A 24,866-nucleotide genomic window follows, 5' to 3' on the forward strand; every position below is an offset into this window, starting at 1 on the left:
GAGAAGAAGAAAAAGGAAAAATGAAAAGAAGGAAGAAGAACAAGAAGATAAGAAGAAGATAAGAAGGAGAGGGAGGAGAACAAGGAGAAGAGCCCTCCTTCTTCTAATTCTTCTTCTCTCCTCCTTATTCTCCTTCTTCTTCTCCTTGTTCATCTCTTCTTCTTTTCTTCTTCTTCTCCTCCCCCTTATCCTTCTCCTTCTCCTCCTCCTCCTCCTCCTTCTTCTTCTTTTTCTTCTCTTCTTGCTTCTTCTCTTTCTTCTTCTACGTAGCTTATTTTCCCCAACAAAGATATACTTAGCTAGTTATCCTCCAAAATGACATAATTAGCTTAGTTAGGTAAAAACATCATAAGAACCTTGGTTAGCTCATTAAAATGACTAATTTAGCTCCAAAATGACATAATAAGCTCAGAATGGCATAAGAACCTTGGTTAGCTCATGAATATTATATACTTAGCTTGTTTTCCTCTAAAATGACATAATTAGCCCATTTAGCTCCAAAAAGACATACTTAGCTAATTTAGCTCCAAGAAAAGGAGAAGAGGTGAAATGAAAAGAAGGAAGAAGAAGAAGAAGAAAAGAAGAAGAGAAGGAGAAGGAGAAGAAGGAGAAGAAGGAGAAGAAGGAGAAGGAGTCCTACTTATCCTCATTCTTATCCTCCTTCTTCTTCTCCCCCTCTTTCTTCTCCTCTTTCATATTCTTCTTACCTTATTTACCCCAACAATGACATAATTAGCCCATTTAGCTCCAAAAAGGCATACTTAGCTAATTTAGGTCGAAGAAGAGGACAAGAGGAGAAGAAAGAGGAAAAATGAAAACAAGGAGAAGAAGGAGAAGAAGGAGAAGGAGCCCTCCTTCTTCTCCTTCTTCTTCGCCTTCTTCTTCTTCTCCTTCTTCTTCTCCTTATTCTTGCCCTTCTTCTACTCTCCTCCTTCTTCTCCTTCTTCTTCTTCTCCTTCTTGTTCTCTTCTTCTCCTCCTCCTCCTTCTCCTTCTCCTTCTCCTTCTCCTTCTCCTCCTCCACCTCCTCCTCCTTCTTCTTCTTTTTCTTCTCCTTCTTCTTCTCTTCTTGCTTCTTCTCTTTCTTCTTCTACGTAGCATATTTTTCCCAACGAAGACATTCTTAGCTAATTGTCGTCCAAAATGACATAATTAGCTTAGTTAGGTAAAAACATCATAATAACCTTGGTTAGCTCATTAAAATGACTAATTTAGCACCAAAATGACTAATTTAGCACCAAAATGACATAATAAGCATAAAAACCTTGGTTAGCTCATGAATATTATATACTTAGCTCGTTTTCCTTTAAAATGACATAATTAGCCCATTTAACTCCAAAAAGACATACTTAGCTAATTTATCTCCAAGAAGAGGAGAAGAGGAGAAATGAAAAGAAGGAAGAAGAAGAAGAAGAGAAGAAGAAGAGAAGGAGAAAGAGAAGAAAAAGGAGAAGGAGGAGAAGAAGGAGAAGGAGTCCTACTTCTCCTCCTTCTTCTCCTCCTTCTTCTCCTTCTTATTCTCCTTCTTCTTCTCCTCCTCCTCTTTCTTCTCAACTTTCATATTCTCCTGACCTTATTTCCCCCCAAAAATGACATAATTAGCCCATTTAGTTCTAAAAAGGCATACTTAGCTAATTTGGCTCGAAGAAGACGACAAGAGGAGAAGAAAGAGGGAAAATGAAAAGAAGGAAGAAGAAGAAGAGAAGAAGAAGAGAAGAAGGAGAAGGAGGAGAAGAAGGAAAAGGATCCCACCTTCTTCTCCTTCTTCTTCTCCTTCTTCTTCTCTCCTCCTTCTTCTCCTTCTTCTTCTCCTTCTTCTTCTCTCCTCCTTCTCCTTCTTCGTCTCCTTCTTCTTCTCTTCTTCTTCTTCTCCTCCTTCTCCTTCTTCTCCTTCTCCTCCTCCTTCTCCTTCTTTTGATCCTTCTTCTTCTTTTCTTCTTCTTCTTATCCTCCTCTTTCTTCTCATATTTCATATCCTCCTTACCTTATTTTCCTCAACAATGACATAATTAACCCATTTAGCTCCAAAAATGCATACTTAGCTAATTTAGCTCAAAGATTAGGACAAGAGGAGAAGAAAGAGGAAAAATGAGTAGAAGGAAGAAGAAGAAGAAGAGAAGAAGAGGAGAAGGAGAAGGAGGAGAAGAAGGAGAAGGAGCCATCCTGCTTTTCCTTCTTTTTGTCTCCTCCTTCTTCTCCTTCTTCTTCTCCTTCCTCTTCTCTCCTCCTTCTTCTCCTTCTTCTTCTCCTTATTCTTCTCTTTTTTTTCTTCTCCTTCTTCTTCTCCTTCTTTTTTTATTCTTCTCCTCCTTCTCATTATTCTCCTTCTTCTCCTCTTTCTCCTTCTTCTCCTTCTTCTTCTTTTCTTCTTCTTCTTCTTCTCCTCATCTTTCTTATCCTCTTTCATATTCTCCTTACCTTATTTTCCCCAACAATGAAATAATTAACCCATTTAGCTCCAAAAAAACATAATAAGCTCAAAATGGCATAAGAACCTTGGTTAGCTCATGAATATTATATACTTAGCTTGTTTTCCTCTAAAATGACATAATTAGCTTAGTTAGGTCCAAAATGGCATAAGAACCTTTGTTACCTCATAAATGTCAGATAGTTAGCTTATTTCCATCCAAATTGACATAATTAGCTTAGTTAGGTCAAAAATGGCATAATAACCTTGGTTAGATCAAAAAGGTCATATACTTAGCTTATTTTCCTCCACAATGACATAAGAAGCTCAAAAACGTCATATATATGTTGTTGTTGTTGTTATTCTTCTCACTTTCTTATTCCCATTTTGCAGATTGGTTGTACATGCATGGAAGCTGGCATTGATGGAGTGCTTTAGTTCTAGTTTTCATTTGAGTTGATGAACAATGTGGAATTATATGTATATTTATATATGGATGAATAGTATATGTGGAACTATATGTATATGTACATATATGGATGAAACTTTGTGCTATGAATATGTGTTGTGACCTATATATGTGCTATGAATTATACGTGCTATGTATATGAATATGTGTTGTGACCTATATATCATATATGTGCTATGAATTATATATATATGTGCTGTGAAATAACAGAAAAAACAAAACTGTGACAATATGAGCTCTTTGTTGTCTGCCATCTGATGGCAAAGGCTTTTGCCATCAGGTAGCGGACGGCAAAGGTAACACATGGCACCCAGCTTTGCAAGCTGGGCAGCAGCAGCTGGCGCATATAGGCTATTTGCCGTCCGCTGCCTTGGGAGGCTGACGACACAGCAGGAGGGAGGCTGACGGCAAAGGGATGACAAAGAGCCGGCTGGACTAACTATGTGCTGGCCCATATAAGGAGACGACAAAGAGAGGGAGGGAGGCTGACGACAAAGAGAGGGAGGGAGGCAAATGGTAAAGAGAGGGAGGGAGGCATGCGACAAAGAGAGGGAGGGAGGCAGACGGCAAAGAGAGGGAGGGAGGCAGACGGCAAAGCCTCCGTTAGCCCTAACGGAGGCGTTGCGTGTCGGCTGCCGTCTAAACATGTTTGTCGTCTGCTTAAGGTAGTCTGACGTTAAAGAAGGTGATATGCCGTCGAAAGTAGTCGTAGGAACATTGCCGACAGGAGGCTGACGACAAAGACCTTTGCGTCGGTGGAACACCTCTTTGCCGTCCGTTATGGCAGACGACAAAGATTCTGATTCCTGTAGTTTGTGGGAAATGGATTCCCATAGACGCTGGAGATCCCCGAACTGCTTCCGCCGTCAATCAATAGAAACCCCTTTTTTATGTACTCCATGGACCACCTCGGTCTTGTACCTCAAATTTGTCTTTTGCTCTGATAATTGTATCAAGGCATTGTGTACTAGCTAACCGTATTCCTGGGGATGGTATGTAGAAGGGCCATTTTCAAGGGAAACTAGAATCCCAGAAAAACAGGTCCTGGCAACCTTTGTATAAGAGCGAGGCTGACCATTGGCTAATCTTATCTTAGCCGGTCAATAAAACCTAGGTAACCACGCAGCCAAGCATGTCCTAACGAGTAGCCTGAATAGTGTTAGCCAACACCTTTTCCGGCTGTCGATGCCCAACCTATCAGACTAGCCATGTCGTCACACGCCAGTGCCCGAAGACTAAGTTTTCCTAATTGCAATCTTGTGAGGGAAGACTCCATTTTCCTTTTCTATAAAGGGAACAATGGCACATCACAGTATATCACAACCACCACCACCTCCCAAGAAGTCAAGCCCCATTGTTCACAATGAGACCATTGTTGCGGAACAAGGAGGTTTTGTAGCCATCCTTGCCAACCTAACCCATCGTGCCTTTGCCATGGAAGAGCCTCCGGAGTATGTTGTGTACCAAGAGCACATGAGTGACGCCATCTGTAACTTCTGGGCCACGGTACACATCTATGGCAGGACAACTTCCTACGAGCCACAAGCCATCCAGCTAGCAGCTCGAGAGGCAATAGTTCAACTCCGGCACCTTTCGCCAAGAGTTAACTATCGTTCGTTCTACTACTACCGTGAAGGTTATGGTAGGCCGCTCCTAGTCACCACCGGGGACCATGAGACCGACCCCGCCATGTTGCATCTCGTGTGCTACATGAGAGCGCAAGAGGCACTGTACGACAAGGTCACCCTCGACTTGATTGCAGCTTGTGGAGAGCAGCCTCATCTTGACCCAAGTAGGAGAGAAGCAGATCCCGACGCTAGCAACCCTGTACTGCTGTTTGGGAGACCGATTGAGCTCTTGAGGTCTAGCCCAGCCGCCGAACCAAATCATGCGCCTATCTCCCCTAGGGAGCTTCACCGCATTTTGGGGGTTTTCTCTGACGGAATAGTAGCTACACCAACCAGCAATGGACACCACACGTACCCCATTCTTGTAGCCCAGCCTTCTTCCCTGAGCAATCGTGACGTCGTGGTTCCAACAAACTTGATGTCTGCAAGACCCGCCCACCTAGATGTAAACAAAGTAGACTAAGCCATAACCCCGCCTTAGTATTCCCTTGCGAGGTATGAATGGGTGGTAATATCATAAATAAATGGACAAGTTGTTTTTGTACCATTAGTTTTATAGTACTGCTGATAACCATATATGTGTGCACTTGGCCGTATAGCTTATAGTTGGACGTATCCACCGGATGCCAATTCCCAACCGACCACCACAATAATTTGTAACATTTCATGGACTTTTATCTATGGCCTTGACCGAACCACGTTAGAGCGGAGACAACCATCGAGAACCACCCAATCGAAAGCTTCTGCCCTAAACCAGTTCTATATAAGAGTCACTGAGTAACTTTTCCCACCATCCCTCGCATTTTTCACTGTAGTCACAGCCTTTTGCCATGCTACCCCAAGGGAGTTACCTCAGAACTGTGGATGCAACTCCGGGCAGTTTTGTTAAGGTATTGTGGTATTTTACCCACAGTACCATGGGTTCTCCCCTTCCACCCAAGTACGAGTTGTTCAAGTCGAGGATCACTTCCACTACCTCGAAATATTGGGTAGTTGTGCACATATCCCCAGTGGACCCTAACCAAGACGCCATGGAAATCTGCTTCAGCGGGAAATCTATGCATGCACTGAAAATGGCCATAGAGGTTGGTGGCTATGAAGCGATTGAAAGGTGCTACTATTATTTTCCGAGCCGTGCAACTCCTGAAGGAGCGGCGTATTTTCCACGAACCCGTGCGTAAAGGGGCCAGTATTGATCAGGCTCGTGCAGTTTGTCATCGCTCAAGAGCGCTTGACCCACCAAGTGATGGACTTTCTCCAGGCTCTCGTTGTCCAACACACTCAGATCGCCATTGCCGAACCCCTGAGACTAGATCCAGCAGGGACTATTCTGCGAGTCCTCCAATCGCTCGCCCCTGAAGACAAAATAGATATTCCACCGCCGGAAATATTTCCTCATGTCCGTTAGATTTTTGCGTGTTCTATGAACGCCATGTTTGTATCTGCTAGTCTAGTTTATGATTGTGTGATGTGATGGTTGTGCCTTACTTTGTAAATTATAACATGCATATATTATATTGCAGTTGTGTGATTGCTGCAGTTTTCGTTGGATTGTTTTTCCTATGACAATCCTTTATGTGATATTTTATTAATAAAACTACTGCAGCAAAACTTTTTCCAACAAGGATTTTATTCGCATACCAACTGGCTCACAACCACAGTCGCTCTGCCAATACACTAAGGGCAGAACCGCACACACCTAACACCTAGCTAATTGCCTCGATAGCGCCACAATATTTCCAAAAGGAATACATTGTGTGTGTTTTATTATTGCAGAGTGCTACCAGCTCATTAGCAACCACCCATGCAATTTGCGCACGTCTAGTCATCGTGTTTACCACCACTCTGGAGAACCACCACCCGGGCAGCATTGTCGCGACGATCATCTTGGATCATCGCGCACAACAACACCGAGAGCCCAACCAGAGCCACCATTAGTCCAGCCATCAGGATCACCAGCCACCCTCGAAGAAGGAGGCAGGAGGAGTGAGGCTAGGTGTGAGGAATAAGAAAGGAGCGACGTGGTCGTTTTTATAGCCCGAGTTCGGTGTGCGATGGACGTAGTCCACCAGCGCCGCTCATTGCTCGATCGCCGGTGTTCGGAGGCTAACCCACGGGTAGTGCCGACAAGACGCTCGCCCTCGAGGAGAGTGCATGTTGTGCCGGCAGCTAGCACGCGACACACTACCACGGTACGACTCTAGGCGCCTACGCGTTGGACGCCAGGGATGAAGAAAGCACGAAAAGCGCACATGAGAGAGAAGAAAGGAAAGAGCCGGAGGAAGAAGATGAGACTGACGGTGCGCCCTGGGTCCACCTATCAGCCAGAGAGAGCCCTGTGCACTCAGGTACAGCAAGCACAGTTCGAAAATTAAAGTTTTTCCATATTTGAAAATTTTGTCGTAGCCATTTGTAGGATCGTCTCGATTGCCCAACCGTAGCAATTGTCTGTAGCACAACTACCACACCATAGTTGCACCAATTATCGTTTTTACTATAACCACATAGAGTAGTTATTTTCGTGTAGATACTTCAGTGCGGTAGGAGTAAATATTTTGCAACGTCCCTAACAAATCTCAAGGACGAGATTTTTCTTAAGGGGGGTAGAGTTTGTAACACCCCAAAAATTTAGCCACGATTTTATTTATTAAAATTTGGCCATGGTTATTTTAAATTTTTATTTCTGGGTTTTCTCCTATTTTTTGATCCCTTCTTTTCTTTATTTTATAAGAAAAAAACTCCCTTTCCTAACTAGGAGCTTTTGAAAAATATTATTTGACTTGAGTGTTTGCCTGAAATATTTCCCCCTTCATTCCCAAATCAAGTGAATGTCTTTCTATAAATATTTTCTTTTAAGTTTCATTTATTCAAAATTGACTTCTTAATTTTTTGAAGACCTGATTTGAACTGCAATCATTTGATAACTTCTTTTCAAAATTTCACAAAAATTTGTGGATGACCTATAATGCCCCTGGATCAATTTTATGCAAAAAGCTAGCCAAGTGTTTTGGAAAAATTGAGTTCGTTATATTCTATTCTGTGTGGTCCAATCTGGTGCTTTGTACTACAACTCCTAGATATACTTCTTCAAAAATCATACAAAAAATTGGAGTTGTCAAGGAGTCCCTATAAATCAATTTTATGCAAAAACTCACTTTGGTGTTTTGAAAATTTTGAGTTCCACATCCTATTTTTGTTCTGGACCAGTTTTGAAGTTTGCACAGCAACCCTATTGTTTTCTACCCCAAAGCTTGTGGAAATTTTACTACGCATAGAGAACTCTACCAAACCCTTAAGTCCACAGTATTAGCCCCATTGATATTGTTTTACACCATGTTGTAGCCTCACCTTGCTTTTGTCCAGAATTGTATTTTCTCAAAACATGCACTAGGAAGTTTTAGTTATTCCCAAACCAACTAGATGATCATTATTTGCATCCAAGGAGCTCCCAATCTGGAAATTATAGTAGCCATGAGAGCCACATAATGTCCCTAGCATTTTGTCAAACACCTTTGGTGCATGACCTGCATTGGCATGGTTATGTGTTTCCCTTGCGGAGTTGCCCCAGTGACCACACCAGCTGTCTCAGCAGCTTCCCCTGCCTTAAGCACACCCCCTGCCAAGTCCCATTGGCATTTGAGCCTTCGGGAATGCCTTGGCATTTCCCCGAGCACCTGGCGGGCGTGCTCTGGGCGCTCCAGAGCGCGACTATTATAGGTAGTGCAATCGAGACGCCGCGTACCACCTACCGCACCCCAGCCATTTGCCGCTTGTAAAGGCGCACCCCGACTACTCCTAACGCGAAGGGACACCACGACCTACCCCTGGCACCTGCAGCCATGCCGTCGAAGCCACGAGCACCTGCTGTAGCGCCGACTAACCCACCGATGCCAGCCGCCTATCTGTGCAGCCAAGATCCTCGTCCTTTAGCTCACCGCTAGCCAAAACCCCCTTTGACCACCTTCTACCTTCGCCACGTAGCGTGTGAGCACTGTCGCTGGAGTTATCCGAATGGCACTGAGAACCGACGAAACTCGGGTATTTAAGCCCCCAAGATCCCCGAGGAGGATAGAAGAGATCCTCCGACCCCTCTCGAGCCCCTACTGCAGCCAATCGACTAGGGAGGATTGTCTTCCTCACATTTGGCCCAGGTTTGGCCGCCGCCCACTCGGTCTAAATTCGAAGCCATTGATGCTTCTCCGGTGTCGTTCTTCCCCAAAAAGGAACGACACGAGCATTACAAGCCTTCTCCCCCTCTTTTGAGCTCGAGATGGACCATGGGCAACACCCCTTGGCTGGTCCGCCCCGCCGTTCGCTGGCCTAGTAGCCACCGAAGCTCACAAGCTCCCAACAACCAAATTGCCCCTCTCCGGGAAAGCCTCGGGACCCTGAGCATGCTGGTGCTTTCAGATTTTTGATTGGTGGCCCCAATCGCCGGCGGGCATCGCCGGAGGCCTCGCTCCCCTTCGGCCAGAAGAGGAATATGACCGGCTTGACCGGAGTCAAATCTGCCAGCGTGCCCACCTCATCAGCTACAGAACTAGGCGCAACCCACTTAAGTGGAGGTGCATTCTGCAAAGCACGTAACCCCTTCTATGAAAACATATCCTATTCTAAAGCGTTTTCTTTTTTGATTTTATATTAAAAAACAGATTCTAGACCAAAGTTTGAAAGGCCCTAACTTTTACATAAACTCTGAATGAGTTGATTATTTTTCTCACCCCTTTAAAATTTTGTCTAGTTTATTTTATTATTTAATTGAAAATTTTCCAAACAAATTTTGAGTGTTGTTTGTATGGAATGCTGGTTTGAGCATTTTTCTTAAATTGGAATTTGAAGAAATATCAAAACTTTCAAACGTTTTGGTGTGCACCTCACCTATCTACACATTGAAGGCAAGCATTCTGAACCTTGATATATTTTTGTTGTGTGTGGTTTGCTTGTTGAAGCAAGCATTATGGTTATGTTAAATGAGTGATGAGAATTCATGTGATGATCATGCATATGAATATATGGTTGAAATTACATTTATTGCATGTTGAGATGTATGAGACAGCTGTCACATCCTTCTGCCACATATGCCTACCGAATCGGATCCGAAGAGAACCGGTGTCTCGGGGAAATACGACTCTAGGACTGACATCTCGTGGGACGAGGATGGTCAGCGAGGCATGATGGGGCATGATAGGTAGTGACTCTGTCTGTGGTGATGGTGCCAATCATGCAGGGAATAACTTAAACCTCCTGAGTCGACCATAGATCGAGTCTTGTCAGCGTGTCACCTTAACCATTTTGTGTTGTCACAGGTCTTCCTAAAAGGGCATATGGTTCAATAGGTTGTAAACCTATTATGAGGTACACACGAAGTAGAGGGGTCGGGATGAAGGTATCCGAGGTACTGGACTAAATCCAGTCATCCGGTTAAGGGGTAGGAGTGTTTCTGGTCTAGGACCGAGAGGGAAGAGCTCTTAACTTATAGCGAGCGGTATAAATTTGATCCCATGCTAGTCGAGGGTGGAGCCTCCCCGTCTTATGGTTTTTTCCTCGCAGCGTAGCCCGGGTGAGGCCGGTCTTCGTGGGAAAAATGGGTGTGTACTGGTTCTGAGTGTTTACTTCTAAGATACCATACGCGGGATTAGTTCGAGCGACTATTGAAACCCGCGGGCTGTGGGTAAAGAGTACACCCTGTGCAGAGTCAAACTATTCGACTAGCCATGTCCACGGTCAAGGACGACTGGTTGACTAGTCAAGTGTCCGTCTTCGGAGGAAGTTAACGAAATCGTGAGACTAATCATGAAATATGGTGGTTGATCATAACTATTATTTTTACTGTGAACTAATCCCCTATGATTATGATTGTTGAATATCCCTGGGACGGTTCTACCGCCTGGATATTCAATATTTATTATTGTCTCATATAAGCCCTTTATGTGGTGTCACTCAGACGCCCGACTGTGCTATTCTTGTTATTACTTCTTATAAGCCCTTTATGTGGTGTCGCTCAGACACCCGATTGTGGCATGCTTGTTATTTCTTATAAGACCTTTATGTGGTGTCGCTCAGACGCCCGACTGTGGCATGCTTTTTATTATTTCTTATAAGCCCTCTATGTGGTGTCGCTCAGACGCTCGACCGTGGCATGCTTGTTATTATTTCTTATAAGACCTTTATGTGGTGTCGCAAACAAATGACTGTAACATGCTTGTTATTATTTCATATAAGCCGTGTATGTGGTGTCGTTCACACACCCATCGGAGGCATGTCTTACATCACATCCGTTAGTTTTACCCTTATTGATTGCTCAATAATTACTCAATATGATTAAATTACCGTTTACTAGTACTTGAGAAGTTATTTTAATGGTTGACGAAATATTGTGGTATTATTGCAAGTGCATATTAAACCCCTGCCAATTTATGTATATTTTCATGATGTTTGTGAGTACATTCAAAGTACTCACTCGCTTGTCGCTTGCTATTGTCTTGGCTAGATTGCATGCTTGGAAAGGGGGAACCAGATGATAACACCGAAACCTAGGCACAGAAGACAGTAGTCACGTGAGATAGGAATTAATCGGTCAGTTGTTCCTGTGGGAAATGGAGTCCCATAGACGCTAGAGATTCCCGAATCCGTTCCTCCATCAACCAGTAGAAACCCCTTTTTTATGTACTCCATGGACTACCTCGGTCTTGTACCTCAAATTTGTATTTTGCTTGGGTAGTTGTATCAAGGAATTGTGTACCAGCTAACAGTATTCCTGGGGCTTGTATGCACAAGGGCCGTTTCGAAGGGAAACTAGAATCTGAGAAAAACCGGTCCTGACAAGACCGGCTTTACGAGTAACACTATAGTTAGAGATGTTGTTACTACTAACTTCCATAGTTATTAGCATTAACTCGCCTTGTTATGACGCCCAACGAGGCCATTTGTACATTATATAAGCCTTCCCTGAGCTCACACCCCCCATAAGAAAAACTAAGCCTCCAGGCTTAAGATGTAGGGTCTTTACCACTCCTGAGTGGGGCGTGAACTCGTACATCTTAGTGTCACAAATATACCATAGCTAGGCTCTGCCCTTCGTTCGTACCCATAGTATGATTGTCAAGCATATTCCCTCGATAGCTGGAACCTACCATGGGGCAGCACGTCCAATGAATTACACTGCAGTTGGAATTTTTATCCCTTTTTGTTCATGATGACACTCGGTGGCGAGATCCTTTTCGATTCCCTCGGCTTTACCGCAGATAATTCGGCGTGGCTACAGCACGCGCCGTTGGATGCCGGTGCTTTGCTCGCCAAGGTGCTTCGGACTTCAGCGCGGTGGTGTATGGGGTCCTTATTTGATAATCGTCGATGTCGTACCTCTCGGCACGCCCATGTCTTGTTGTGGTTTGTCGCAAGCTCTCCGGGCGCTCATAGCTGCAGCGTTGGTCCAAGCATGAGGTGGTTCTACAAGCCACATCAAGGCAGTGGCCATGCTTGACTCGGACGAGCAAATTGTCATCCTTTTGCCTTCATTAGGCGATGACTCGTTCGACAAGTCTGACTGCGAGCGTAGCAGAGACACTGCAGAGATCTTGATGGCCGACACGGCCATGGCAGGAGCTCCTGGGTTTTCCAGGGGCAAGTCCTGAGGATATGATGGAGGCGTTCATCGCAATGCCAACTCTGACCTCTACGTCTCCTAGTTGCTCAATGAGCAACACCGAGAGGAACTCAGACGCAGAAATGAGCATGCTCTTCATACCCCCATCACTTGAACACACCGCAGGAGATAGCCCTGGAGAACGCACGCCAAGCCACTCTAGCTGAGCGCAACTGCCTCGACTAGATCCAACATTCAGTAGATGCCCCAGCCATGAGGGATTAGCCCAGCTCAATTGACAAGCGCGGACAGTTGTTTCTGAACGACCACCACCGCAACATTTAGGTGATGCAAACACCTCTGCAGAACTTGGTCGTGGCCACTCAAATAGCTGAATCCATTCAACCAAGTGATTTCGTAGGTCGGGAGGGCATCCGGCAAATCCAGATCGTCGTTGTTTTCTCACGGCAGATGCCATAGGTAGGCTTATCAAGGGTGGTTGGGACCGAAAGGACACCGACGGGCTCCGAGAACGAGATTGGTTACTAGCGAGCAAGACGCGTGATGTACCCAGGTTTGGGGCTCTCCCTGGGAGATAATACCCCTAGTCTCGCTCGAGTGGTTGATGAACCAGAGTGTTTACGGTATGCTCCTTGAGCTGTTGGACGCAGGAGGAAGAAGGAGCAGCCAACTTGAGTTCTACCTCTCCTATGTGGTATGTGTGGGTGTGAGAATGGCCGACCCTCTGCATGGAGGGGGTAGGGGGTTTTATAGTCGAACCCACCGGCCTACAAAATGGATATAAGTACATGATGGGGGGCCGAGCTGGCAGCCTCTCAGGACGGCCAGGGGGCCCATTACAGTTTAGTCTTGTCGCTTGAGGAGCCCGCCGGCTGCAAGGTCCCATATGGCCTTGGGACATGCCGACCAACCTATGGGGTTGGTTCATGCTCCCCACGCAGGACACGTGTTGTACATCAGGTGTTGTCTTGCGGGATCCGGCGCCGGTCAGCAATACTGCCGTCTCCACTGTAGCCAGGTCGGGCTAGGTATTAGAGTGGGCGCTGACGCGCGGGTACTATGCATGGTTGGCAGATCAGAGCTGGCATCCGTCAGCGATACGGCCGCTGACACTATAGCCATCTGTGCGCTTCTCCATCGTACCCGTGCTGAGGTACCTTCACCTTTTATCGAAGGCCCCCGTCACATCCTAGGGGTTGATGCGACAGGTTCCCTTCAGCCGGATGGTGGCTTGGCCATCCGGCTAGAGAGTAGACGGCTACGCTCCTAGCCGGCAAGTACTTCGTAACCGGCCAGGATGAGCCGGCGGTTGAGGATTTTGTTGCTCCTTTCTAGTTGGTCCGTTTTCGGAGACATCAAGATGGTGCCGGCTCCCAGACCAGTTCGCATCTTCAAGTCGTCCAAGTGCATCCGCCAATGTGTGGAGTCTAGAGGCGGCGACAAGAATTGGGTCTCGGCCCAGTCGACGAGGAAGTCGGCCACCACCTGAGACTTCATGGCGGTGTACGGCTGTAGCGGATGTTGTGGTCAGCCATGGCGATGGACCACTTGGCGATCCGGCCCGTGGCATCACGGTTGCCCATGAGTTCTGAAAGTGGAGCAATGCTCACCACCATGATGGCGTGCTCCTGGAAGTATTGCTTCAGCTTTTTGGCAGCAAAGTACACGCCATAGCACATCTTTTTATAGCGGGGGTAGTTTTGCTTGGAGGCGGACAAGACCTCGCTCAGGTAATATACAAGGCGCTAAATCAACAGCACCTTGCCCTCCTCCTTGTGCTCCACTACCAAGACCACACTGACCACACGTGTGGTTGCTATGATGTAGATGAGGATGGGCTCTCTTTCTGCCGGCACAGGCAAGATTGGTGTGCTAGAGATCACGTGCTTGAGGTCGCGGAAAGATTCGTCCGCTTGACCATTCCACTCAAATTTGGTTGTCTTCTTCATCAACTGATAGAGTGGAAGCGCCTTCTCGCCCAGCCGGCTGACAAACCGGCTGAGGGATGCCAGGCAGCCGACAAACTTCTGGACGTCGAGGAGTCGAGCCGGCTTGGCCATGCGCTCGATGGTCCTGATCTTCTCGGGGTTAGCTTTGATGTCGCGAGACGACATGAAGAAGCCCAAGAGCTTGCTGGTTGGAACTCCGAAGACGCACTTCTCTGGTTTGAGCCGGATCTTATACTCGCGCAGGTTGGCAAAGGTCTCCTGCAGATCGTCAGGAAGATTGAAGTGCTGGTTGGTCTTGACGACGATGTCGTCGATGTAGACGTGAATGTTCCTGCCAATTTGTGGTAGGAGGCATTGTTGCATGGAACGCTGGAAGGATGCGCCGGCGTTTCGAGTGTTTTGGCAAACACATTCGCGAAGCAGAAATGCCCTCAAATTACTCGTTGGCCACGGGGATCGAAAAATTCAATGGTGAGACCAAGCCTGAAACTTGGCTCGAAGATAACTAAGTGGTCATCCAGATTTGCAGTGGTGATGCTTTCGTAACGATGAAGCACCTACCCCTCATGTTGGAGGGTTAGCAAGGGTGTGGCTCAATCAGTTTCCGGGTAGTAGTATGCATAGTTGGGAAGACCTGGCACGAGTATTTGTCCAAACATTCTAGGGCACTTACAAGCGACCGGATGGAGTGACGGAGTTACAACATTCCGTCCAGAAGAGCAATGAAACTCGCCATGAGTACATCTAATGATGGACCAAGATTCACAACACCATGGAGAACGTCACCGGGCATCTGACCGTGTGCGCCTTCAAGGAAGGCACTCGGTACATGGAGCTCATACTCAAGTTTGGCCTAGTCCCTGAGTCGCGCCATGAAGATCGCCAATCTGTATGCAAATGGTGAAGAAGAAGACCACCTCTCTAGCGTTTAGGGCTGAGCCGGTGATGCCCCTCACTCATGGGGTAACGTAGGGAAGAAGCAGATTCGGAAGGCTGATGCATCGGGCAAGGCCGAAGTTGCTGTTGTCCCAATGGAAGGCCAAAAAAATCCAAGAAAAAGAAAAAGAAGGATTGGGAAACCAAGACGAAAACCTAGCCCAAGAGTGACCTCTTGGACCAACAATGCTAGATCCACACCAAGAGGGACGATGATGGAAATCCCATATATCCCAAGCATTCCGTTCGATACTATCGTCTGATCCGGCAGGAGATGGGCGAAGAACCCTCTGGGGAAAACGACAACGATGACGACCAGGAGGATGCCTTTGGGTATCTGAATGTCGAGAAGGTATTCATGATGTTGGTTGATACTGAGAGCAAGAACCGATTGAAGGTCAGCAATCGGGAGGCAAACATGGTAACTCCGACTGTCACAAAGTATCTTGATTGGGCGAAGAAGCCGGTCACATTCGATCGGTCTAACCATCCGCTCCACATCACCACTCCTGGGCGGCACGCATTGGTTGCTGACCCAGCTATCAATGGAGTCCAACTTCGTAAGGTCCTCATGGACGGCGATAGCGGCCTCAACATCATTTACGTCGACACGCTTAGGGCATTGGACATCCCTTGTCCCAACTGAACAAGAGCAATATGCATTTCCACGGGGTCATTCCCAGGAAGAAGGCTGAGTCCCTCGGCCAGATCGCCTTGAAAATCATATTTAGCGGCAAAATATTACAGAATGGAGTGACTGACCTTTGAGGTGGTGGACTTCTGAAGCGCTTATCACACCATCCTGGGTAGGCCTGCATACACAAGTTTATTGCCAGACCATGTTACGTGTACCTTAAGCTCAAGATGCCATGACCGAGAGGCGTGATTACAATGACCGTTAATCGGAAGATTGTAGAGGAATGCCTCTTGCAAGGCTCCGGAATTGCAAAGGCGCAAGTCCTTGCAGTCGAGCTCAATGGATACAAGAAGACGGTGGACACCGCAGATTTGCTCAAGTCGAAGAGGCTGGCTACTAAGTCCGCTTTTCAGTCGGCTAGAGAGACCAAGGAGGTGCACGTTCACCCCAATGACCCGAGTGCCTCGGTGACAAACATCTCCACGTGACTCGGTGAAAATAGGAAGGCAAGATCATCCAGCTCCTCTGTGAGAACTAGGACATCTTTGCATGGAAGTCGTCCGACATGCCAGGTGTTCTCCGGGAGCTAGCTGAGCACCGCCTCCATGTGGCCTCCAAGGTAAATCCCATAAAGGAACACTCGCGTCGTTTCTCCGTGGAAAAATGCATGGCGATTGGTGAGGAGATCGCTCGGATCCTTGCTGATGAGTTCATTTGCAAGGTTTAACACTCTGAGTGGCTCGCAAATGTGGTCATGGTGCCCAAGAAGAGCAACTCACTCTGAATGTGTATTGACTTCAAGAACCACAATCGGGCCTACCCGAAAGATCATTTCCCCTACCTTGCATAGATCATATTGTAGACTATACTATCGGATGTGAACGCTTGTCATTCCTGGATGCTTACTCTGGGTACTACTAGATCCGAATGTATGGGCCCGATGAAATAAAAACGGCCTTCATCACCCCATTCAGGTGGTTCTGCTACATCACTATGCCATTCGGTCTCAACTACGGTGGGCTACTTTCCAGTGTATGATCGAGAAGTGCTTCCAAAAGCAAATTAGTCAAAACATGGAGCCTTACATTGAAGCTATCATGTACAATTCTAAGAGAGGTTCCAATCTCTTAACAGACCTCGCCGAAACCTTCGCGAACCTGCAGTACGACGGGATCAAGCCTAACCCAGCCAAGTGCACCTTCGGCATGCTAGCCAGCAAGTTAGTCAGTTTTCTTGTTTTTGAACGAGGCATCGATGCTAACCCCAACAAAGTAGGCGCTATAGTACAAATGAGACGAGAAAAGCACATACATGATGTGTAGAGGCTTACAGGTTCCCTTGCAGCCCTGAGCCGTTTCATCTCAAGACTCAACGAAAAGGCATTTCCTCTTTATCGACTGATGAAAAAATCTCACACGTTCGAGTGGACCAATGAAGCGCTAATCGCATTCGATCAGCTCAAGGCCTTGCTTTCCACTCAGCCGATGTTAACTGCTCCAAGCAGCCGGGAGCCATTACTCCAGTACATTGCAGCCACTAGCCAAGTGGACAGCACCGTTCTCACAATGGATGTAACACCCTGGATTTTACCCATTTCTTCTCTTTTAATTTTCCTCTGGATTTGCTTTATTGTGACTTGGTAGTTTTGGAATCTAAAAGGATCACCCTTGGTTTCTCTTCCCTAGTGGCTTGCCAACCTCTAAACCATCCCAAGGCCTTGTCATTTCCATCTTGAGCCAATCCCAATAATCTTTTCCCTGGGAATATTCCTTTTTCTATTAAAGGAATAACCGTGTTGCTCTGGGTCGTGAAGCAACCCATATTTCTATCATTCCAAAATTCCCAACTAATTCTTATAAATCTATTGGGTCATATCTTCCTGAGATATGACAAAATCCTTCTTTGTCATGTTCCAAAATATTCCTCAAATATTCCTTTTCTGATTCTGCCCTAATTGTCAAGTTGTGAAGCAAGTACCCTTTATATCTCTATGCTTGCTCTCAAACTTTGTGCGCAGTCTTTCCTATACATATCATGGCCTCATGACAAAATTCAACTCAATTTGGCTAGTAAATATTTCTTGGCAAATTTCCAAAGTTTATGATCCACACGAAGCTTTGTGAAGCAAGTGCTAGCTAAGAGTATTAAAATGAGTTGAAATTTTTCCATGATCTCAATATGCTCAAATAACGCCTCTCCACCAAATTTGAGCATCATAACATCAACTATGTGACCACAACATCAAATCTTTGTCTCTGGTCATTAGTTTGGATTGTGAAGCAACTGTACTTTATGTTGCTCCATAATTTCTGAAATTTTACCAGGACATTTTCCTATCTATAAAACATCTCTCCACCAAATTTGGGCTCATTATATCTAGGCATTGCCCCTCAGTAATTTTCCTAAGATTCTGTCCAGTGGGATGTTGTGTGAAGGAAATACCACTTTGGTTTATACAGATGGTATGAAATTTATACAGTATCTTCATATGCCTAAATACCTCATCTCCTCCAAATTTCAACTCAATCCCACTTGATACGTGAGTGCCACATCCAGAATTGCCTTATGGGCCAGATTTGGCAGTTGCAAGGAAACTATGTTAAATACTTTCCATAATCATCTCAAAATTTCCAGGATTGTAGTCTTTCCTAACCTAGGAGTATCTCACCTCCTTCCTACCTTTGTGGCCATCTCATTTCACCTCATCGTATGGGCCAAGTTTTCTACAGAAAACTTCAGGTCATCACTCCCATCTAACCACAATGCTTTGCTTCGATCAATCACCTCAATGGGGCTATTCCTTAAAGGGACAACACTCTGGACATGATTTGGCCGGCCAAGGATCACTATATGCCACGGTTCATGCAGTGACCACCGCCCTGGCACGCTATGGACGCGAGCTGGATGTCATTTGCTCGGGCCCCTCCTCTACTCGTCGTTTCCGTGCGCCTCGTCGTATCCAACAGCTCCCCCTCATCGTCCTCTTCTCCCTGGAGCCTTCTCCCCCTCTCTCATCCCCTCCTAAGCGGTGCGGCAGCCACACCCGTGACCTGCAGCCACCGTCACCGTCGTGCCCTATTGCCCGAGCTCTCCTGAAGCCTCCCGAAGTTCCCCTGTCTACCCTAGACCCTTCCCGACACCGCAAGAGGACAGCCACGTTGCCCCGGAGGGCCATTGCACGGCTAAGACAACCACCGCGGCCGGGCTTATTGCGCCACCACGGTCGTGCTTATCGCGCCACCGCGGCCGTGCTCGGCCACCTACATCCCCCGCATATAAAAAGCCCCCGAGCCCCTCTCGTCTTCGCCATCGCCCTGACTACACCCCATTACCCCTCCCCAGCCTCTCACCCGAGCCCTTGAACTCCTCCCCGCCCCTATTAGCCGCCACGTTCGCCCGTGAGCCTCGATCGAATTCCGGTGAGCCCCACCTCCTTCTCTCCCTTCCACCACCACCTGAGGCCTCCAACTCCACTTTGGAGCCACACCAGCATCCCTCCCTCTCCTACGGTGGCCTCTAGACACGAGCCCACCGGAGGCCGAAGCCGTCCTCCGCTGAGGGCGCGGTCGCCTCCGTTCCGAAGCTCCCTAGCGGTGGAGACCCTCACCCACCGACGAGGCCCGTCCGGCTGAGCTTGTTGGTAGGTCACATGCCACGGGAGAAAGTCAGAATCACCGTCAGTCACCGTCGGGGTGCGCCCCTGTCTCCGGCCAAGCTCAGGCACGGGAGGAGTAAGATGGACCTGCCAGGCGGCCACCACCTCCCCTCGGGTCCCACCGGTGAGTCAAACATCAGGGCTGACCCTGGGCCCGTGTGATTTTAAGTGGAGGAGCCCTCCTGCGAAGCCGTCTCTCTTCATCGAACGCGTATTTTCAAAAATACGCTTTTGCCCTCTGCCCAGCCACACTACTCAGGGACCCGGTTGTGAATATTTTTATAGCAGATAAGTCCCTCACACCAAAACTCTTATATCTTTTCTTCTATAGCTCCGATCGAGGTAATTCCAAAGCCCATTTCTTCGTCTCGTCGAGCCCGTCATGTTGGAACATTTTCACTATGTGCTCACACAGTGGAAATGACCATTTTTCCCTTGCCTCTAAACAGCCACTCCGAGAGAGAACTGTGCCCGACGATCAATTCCGTGGACTCTCCGCACTTCTTCCCGATGGTTCCATCACCCCCAGGAAAGCCACAACCCTCATTTGCATAATTGCAATGCAATATCATAGTTTAAACAATTACTTTAATCGCAAGTACATTTATTTGTAGTATAGATTAGATCATGCAATTTTTGAATAAATTCTTGAATAGGTGACTACCATCCTGAGTACGAGATTGTTAGTAACTAGTATTTACCAACTAGTTAATGCCATGCCATTGGAGATTACTGTATATGATTATCTCAGGTTTCATCCAGCAGTTTGTGAGTATGAATCAATAGAAGTGTCTTGAGCATTTTGGTTATTAAATTACTATGATATCAGAGTGTCAGCGATGACAAAAATATTATTCAGGATAAGATAATTAGTTGGTTGATCGAGAGTCACCTGTCCGGGCTTATCCGTGCAGCCACATTTGCCGGTATGGGAAGGCCTTGACTTGGTATGATTGCGTGCTCTTTCATCGGTACCTCCAAAGAGGGAGGGTTATGCACGCGCGCTACCCTCATCAGGTAGGTGCTGATAACCCTGTGAGCCAGTTGATTGTTTGACCCGGGAGTCCCCGTTTGGGACAGTTTAGTTTGGCCACGACGGTGGCAGGTGTCCTGAGGACACAGGGGCCACCCAGGGCAGGACTCCGGTGGAGGATGAATGCCGGTGGTATGATGGGAGAGTCATGGGTCAAGCAAGTTTCATTGGAGCAAGACTGGTCCACCCGAATGGGATCACGAGGTCAGTGCTCCATGATGTGGGTAAAGTGTGCAACCTCTGCAGAGTGCCAAATCTATTCGAATAGCCATGTCCACGGTATTCGACAGCCCGTCCATACATCAGTAGGTGGTCAACCATAACCATGATAGTGATGATGGTGATGGAAGAAATCGTCTGAGTATGGTAGCAGTTGGGCATCATGCCGGTGACAAGTCTTGGTGTCCGTCTTGAGGATATTCGCCAAAGGTTCGTGGTGAGATCACGATTTGGTCACCTGGGTACGGTGAGAGTAGCCTGTTTGTAGGTCATGCCATGATTGCTTGCTTGTCGAGGATCTCGAGTTGCGAGCTAGGATACACGTTTCAGCCAGAGTCCCTGCGGAGTGGAGTCCATCACCACTGTCATTGTTCCGTTGCTAGCGTAGGATTTCACTAGGCAGGTGTAGTATCACCGTGGCGATGTAATCCAAGTACCCTTGTAACCCTTTTCCATAGTAATAAAGAGCTGATTTGTTCTATGCCAACGGTGTCGTATTCCAGAAGACTTACCCCTGGGCTGGAATATGGGGCGTTCCGGTTTCCTCTGAGTCGGGGTGCCACAAGGTTGGTATCAGAGCAGATCTGGCTGTAGGACGCCCTAGACCGCGCGAGAGTTAGTAACCGATAGTATAAGATCTAATTGGATTGATGCACTTGTATGATGCATTTGTTTGTGCATAGCATGCATATAGACTAGATATTTTAACACTAATGATTGGTCTGATGGGCGCAAGTGGGATGGGCCTCGATGCACTACCTGTACCCACCAGTTGCATATTTGCTCCTTGGCGTGGTGTCATCTTCGCCCTAGCGGAGTGATGCCAAGGTGCCTGGTTGTAACGTCCCCTTGTCGTATTGATGCACCGGTTCCACACCAATGCATTCTCTTGAGCCACCCTATTGTCTCGGTGAAGGGTATGCTTCTATCCCCGATCTTGCCCATCCCTCTAGCCACGTTGTCAACCCTTACTGATCTTGTTTATCAAAAAAGGGCAATGCCCGCAAGCCTTATTTTCATCGTTATCCCACCTAGCCCTCCATCCCCAGGACGAGTACGGTTTTTCTCCGTGACCCACGTGTTCCCACCCACGATCACCAAGTTCGTCCTCATCATCTTTCTTCCACACATTGATTCACTTTCGTGCACACCACCATAGCATGTTAGATCGTAGCACCCGAGTTCTTGCCAGATTTGTGTAGGAATGCATATTATTGCTGTGAATAGTTGTAGAGGATGTGCTATTACTGGTGATCTTGTTGCTTCGTGTGTGTGGGCGTTAGTCTTTTCTCTTGCTTCTTTCTTTGGGCCCTTGGTGTTACCTTATTTTCCCCTTATGGAAGTTGCTCACCGACACTGGACTCAAAGAATCAGTGAAGAGACAATCATTTGGAAGCTCAGTTTAGCAATATATAATTTTCAGCATACTGCATTATATCTGGAATATCGGACCTGAATATAAATGATATCCTGACTGGATGGGTTATCAGCATCAAGTATACATCAGTGCAACCTTCGCAGCGGCAATCATCGAATCAGCAAGAAGGAAAGGAGGTGTACATTTTGAGTCAAAGGTATGATTCATATACACGGTTGAGTCTATTATGAATACAATTTGAAACCTGCTATACTACGGAAGGAAGTCAGAATCTGCTATGAACTTAGTGTTCAGCAAGAAGGATAGCTGAATACCCTGTTGCATACAACAAGTAACCGACAACAAGAACATTAAGGAGATATATATGCACTTAGCTTGCATACGGCAAAATGAAAGCTTCATGTATAAGCAACCCATTCTTTCTCCACAAGTTACTAGAACAACTTATGACACAAGGTTCCTGTGACTTCCTCAATATGACACACGGATGTTTGCCATACAAGACACCCATGCTTCTCAAGTAAATTATCAGAGCAAGCTTCCGGCATAAGGAAGCTACCTCGGTAGAAACTTCGAGCACAAGCTATCCAGTCTTCCTTGACAAGATACTATCGATGACTTACAACACAAGCTAAGTAACCTGTGTCGGGAAGGCATCGCATTCTCACTAGTACAAGCTATTCTACCAACAACTAGCAGCATATGACCATGCATCTCAAGGGTCCACACCACAACATTTGGTTAGAAGGCAAAAAGTCAGTCAGGACACAAGCCTGCTTTATGTATCAAGCACTCAGCCGGATAGACCCAATATATGATGGACAGGTTGCCAAGGCCATATAAGTTAATCATAAAATGATGCCAGCCCGGTGAGAATCCGATTATTGCATGAGCTATATAAGAAGAAGAAGAATTCCAGTTATACACTTCAGTGAGATGACCAACAACCTATGGATAAGCTGTATGGGACACGGATGAACCCTTGCCCGTCTTTCTTGAGTGACGACACCACGCGTGTGTTCTGAGCTGTTTTCGGCCATCCAGGATGGATACCGACTTTTATTTCTCTTGTGAGCAACTGGCCCGTGTTCTGAGCTGCTTTTCGGCCATCTCGGGGAGCTGTTGAATTTCTTTCTGTAGCAGTGACCCTATGCTCTGAGCTGTTTATCGGTCATCTTTGGGAACTGCTACTTTTTTCTTATCGACACCGTCTTATGCTCTGAGCTGCTTTTCAGCCGTCTTGAGTTGGGGTTGAGTTACTCCAGTAATGTCCCAGATCTGAGTTGTAAAGACCGTTCTGGTGGCTACTGGTTATTTGCCGGTTTCACCCAAGGGTTCAGACGGTCGTTACCCTACAACTACGACTTGTTAAGTAATATGCGTGCTAGTATATTGTACCTAGAAGCACCCATGGTCATCCAAAGATTCAAGAACACATGAGGCCAAGCTCTTTCTGCTAAGGATCTAGGCAAAGAGAACAATAATGAAGGAGAAAGATTGGCCATATAGGATGAAAATGGTTGCAAGATCAACATGGTACACATACTCAAAACAGTCTGGTTCGATACCAATCACCGTGGGTACACTCCCATGGGGTCTATTCCATTTGCAAGGACCCTATATCGAGTCAACCTGCTAAGCCCAACCAGATATGCTCAGAATCGTCAAAAGGGGATATTCGAATCTGTGAGAAAGACTCAGAAGTTCGATTGCAGCAATAGTGTTATATCATTACACGGCCTACTATTCAGTTAAACGTGTCGACGGACGGAACGACCAGAATGTTGGACGACAACCCCGGAACATGTGTGCTCACATATGGGAATCAATCAAAGGATAGCCTGCCGTGAATATCGTCTTTCTGCCAGAACCTCTGTCTGTCAAGTCAGCAGACATAAACGGATGGAAGTCAAAGTAACATATGAGGATTCAGTGAAACAAACCACCTCGAAGCCACGCAGTGAGTCAGATAACCCGGCACGAGCATCATACCAAGGCAAAAAGGAAACCTGAGTTGGAAACGGTGTCCTCAAGGGGATAGGTTTGTAACACCCTGGATTTTGCCAATTTCTTTTTCTTTTGATTTTGGTCTGGATTTGCTTTTTTCTGACTTGGTAGTTTTGGAACCTAAAAGGATTACCCAAGTTTTCTCTTCCCTAGTGGCTTGCCAACCATTAAACCATCCCAAGACCTTGTCATTTCCGTCTTGAGCCAATAGCGATAATCTTTTCCCTGGGAATATTTCTTTTTCTTTTAAAGTAATAGCCCTGTTGCTCTGGGTTGTGAAGCAACCCGCATTTCTATCATTCCAAAAATTCCCAAATAATTCTTATAAATCTATTGGGTCATATCTTCCTCAGATATGACAAAATCCGTCCTTGTCAAGTTCAAAAATATTCCTCAAGTATTCCTTTTCTGATTCTGCCCTAACTATCAAGTTCTGAAGCAAGTACCCTTTATATATGCTTGCTTGCTCTCAAACGTTTTGGGCACTCTTTCTATACATATCATTGCCTCATGACAAAATTCAACTTAATTTGCCAAGTAAATATTTCTTGGCAAATTTCCAAAGTTTCTGATCCAATCGAAGCTTTGTGAATCAAGTGCTAGCTAAGAGTATTCAAATGAGTTGAAATTTTTCCATGATCTCAATATGCTCAAATAATGCCTCTCCACCAAATTTGAGCATCATACCATCAAGTGTGTGATCACAACATTAAATCATTGTCTCTTGTTATTATTTTGGATTGTGAAGCAACTGTACTTTATATTGCTCCATAATTTCTGAAAATTTTCCAGGACATTCTCCTATCTATAAAACATCTCTCCACCAAATTTGGGCTCATTCTATATAGCCATTGCCCCTCAGTAATTTTCCTAAGATTCTGTCCAGTGGGATCATGTGTGAAGGAAGTACCACTTTGGTTTATCAAGATTGTATGAAATTAAT

The sequence above is a fragment of the Hordeum vulgare genome, chromosome 4H (assembly GCF_904849725.1).
Source record: "Hordeum vulgare subsp. vulgare chromosome 4H, MorexV3_pseudomolecules_assembly, whole genome shotgun sequence".
NCBI lineage: Eukaryota > Viridiplantae > Streptophyta > Magnoliopsida > Poales > Poaceae > Hordeum > Hordeum vulgare.